Below are 3,331 nucleotides of genomic sequence, written 5' to 3' on the forward strand. Positions count from 1 at the left end.
TTTAGTGTACCATTTGCCACCGAGCTAGATATCTCATTTGCAAATAAAGAGATTTATGATTTTTTTGATTTTTTAAATATAAGTTTGAGTGGTGTCTTTAAAAGTATGAAAGATCACAATAAAAAGATAAAGTTGGAATTCAGAAGGACAAATTGGGGCAAATATTAATTTATAAGGAGGCGAGTGAGGGTTGGAATTACCAAGCAAGATGTTCAAGAAATTCCATTTTCTTTGAAATCATTTAAGAAATGGATGGATGGACGGACGGATGGATGGATTGATTCCAACTCAATGTCTTCAGATTGATGATAGTAAACCTGGTTTAATACTGCTCACAGTATCAGATAACATAGGCCTAATTTTACATGGAAGTGATTCAGACCCCTCTCTTGTGGTATTTTCCAAGTGAATATTCTGCTGGTAGCTTTGTTCCCAGTCCTAACCCAAATACACACACTAGTACAGATACCAAACTGCAGTCTCAAACTTTTCACATTAGGCAACAACTTAATTTTATGGAATGCAGGAATGAAATCAAATCCTGTTGGATTTCTTGCTCCTTTTTAACTTCAGCGTTATATTCGGTGTGAAAGCATTTCTCTATCAAGATGCTTAGTGCTTTATTAACACTAATGTTTTATCAACAGAATTCTAAAATTGCAAGTTATAAATTTCATTTGGGTTCCATATTAAACAACGTATAAGCTCGTGAAAGAAATGTCTCATAGAAGTCCACCTTTTCAATCCACTTTGTGTTTTGTTAAAAATGAAAATGGAAGTTACATGTTAAAATAATGGGACATGTGAGGAACATCATGGGTCGAAGTTACTTGAGGTTACTACCATTATGTGAGGAGCACCATGGGTTGAAGTTACTTGATCATGTGAGGAACACCATGGGTCGAAGTTACTTGATCATGTGAGGAGCACCATGGGTCGAAGTTCCTTGATCTTGTGAGGAGCACCATGGGTCGAAGTTACTTGATCATGTGAGGAGCACCATGGGTCGAAGTTCCTTGATCTTGTGAGGAACATCATGGGTCGACATTACTTGATCATGTGAGGAGCACCATGGGTCGAAGTTCCTTGATCTTGTGAGGAACATCATGGGTCGACATTACTTGATCATGTGAGGAGCACCATGGGTCGAAGTTACTTGATCATGTGAGGAACACCATGGGTCGAAGTTACTTGATCATGTGAGATACACCATGGGTCGACATTACTTGATCATGTGAGGAGCACCATGGGTCGAAGTTACTTGAGGTTACTACCATTATGTGAGGAGCACCATGGGTCGAAGTTACTTGATCATGTGAGGAACACCATGGGTCGAAGTTACTTGATCATGTTAGGAGCACCATGGGTGGAAGTTCCTTGATCTTGTGAGGAACATCATGGGTCGACATTACTTGATCATGTGAGGAGCACCATGGGTCGAAGTTACTTGAGTTTACTACCATTATGTGAGGAGCACCATGGGAGGAAGTTCCTTGATCTTGTGAGGAACATCATGGGTCGACATTACTTGATAATGTGAGGAGCACCATGGGTCGAAGTTACTTGAGTTTACTACCATTATGTGAGGAGCACCATGGGTGGAAGTTCCTTGATCTTGTGAGGAACATCATGGGTCGACATTACTTCATAATGTGAGGAGCACCATGGGTCGAAGTTACTTGATCATGTGAGGAGCACCATGGGTCAAAGTTACTTGATCATGTGAGATACACCATGGGTCGACGTTACTTGATCATGTGAGGAGCACCATGGGTCGAGGTTACTTGATCATGTGAGGAGCACCATGGGTCGAAGTTCCTTGATCATGTGAGGAACACCATGGGTCGAAGTTACTTGATCATGTGAGGAGCACCATGGGTCGAAGTTACTTGAGGTTACTACCATTATGTGAGGAGCATCATGGGTCGAAGTTACTTGATCATGTGAGATACACCATGGGTCGAAGTTACTTGATCATGTGAGGAACACCATGGGTCGACATTACTTGATCATGTGAGGAGCACCATGGGTCGAAGTTACTTGATCATGTGAGGAACACCATGGGTCGAAGTTACTTGATCATGTGAGGAGCATCATGGGTCGAAGTTACTTGATCATGTGAGATACACCATGGGTCGAAGTTACTTGATCATGTGAGGAGCACCATGGGTCGACATTACTTGATCATGTGAGGAGCATCATGGGTCGAAGTTACTTGATCATGTGAGATACACCATGGGTCGAAGTTACTTGATCATGTGAGGAACACCATGGGTCGACATTACTTGATCATGTGAGGAGCACCATGGGTCGAAGTTACTTGATCATGTGAGGAACACCATGGGTCGAAGTTACTTGATCATGTGAGGAACACCATGGGTCGAAGTTACTTGATCATGTGAGGAGCACCATGGGTCGACATTACTTGATCATGTGAGGAGCATCATGGGTCGAAGTTACTTGATCATGTGAGATACACCATGGGTCGAAGTTACTTGATCATGTGAGGAACACCATGGGTCGACATTACTTGATCATGTGAGGAGCACCATGGGTCGAAGTTACTTGATCATGTGAGGAACACCATGGGTCGAAGTTACTTGATCATGTGAGGAACACCATGGGTCGAAGTTACTTGATCATGTGAGATACACCATGGGTCGACGTTACTTGATCATGTGAGGAGCACCATGGGTCGAAGTTACTTGAGGTTACTACCATTATGTGAGGAGCACCATGGGTCTAAGTTCCTTGATCTTGTGAGGAACATCATGGGTCGACATTACTTGATCATGTGAGGAGCACCATGGGTCGAAGTTACTTGAGGTTACTACCATTATGTGAGGAGCACCATGGGTCGACATTACTTGATCATGTGAGGAGCACCATGGGTCGAAGTTACTTGATCATGTGAGGAGCACCATGGGTCGACGTTACTTGATCATGCGAGGAGCACCATGGGTCGAATTTACTTGATCATGTGAGGAACACCATGGGTCGAAGTTACTTGATCATGTGAGGAACACCATGGGTCGAAGTTACTTGATCATGTGAGGAGCACCATGGGTTGGTGTTACTTGATCATGTGAGGCACATCATGGGTCGAAGTTACTTGATCATGTGAGGAGCACCATGGGTTTGTGTTACTTGATCATGTGAGGAACATCATGGGTCGAAGTTACTTGATCATGTGAGGAACACCATGGGTCGAAGTTACTTGATCATGTGAGATACACCATGGGTCGACGTTACTTGATCATGCGAGGAGCACCATGGGTCGAATTTACTTGATCATGTGAGGAACACCATGGGTCGAAGTTACTTGATCATG

Source organism: Anabrus simplex, chromosome 1, assembly GCF_040414725.1.
Source record: "Anabrus simplex isolate iqAnaSimp1 chromosome 1, ASM4041472v1, whole genome shotgun sequence".
NCBI classification, from domain to species: Eukaryota; Metazoa; Arthropoda; class Insecta; order Orthoptera; family Tettigoniidae; genus Anabrus; species Anabrus simplex.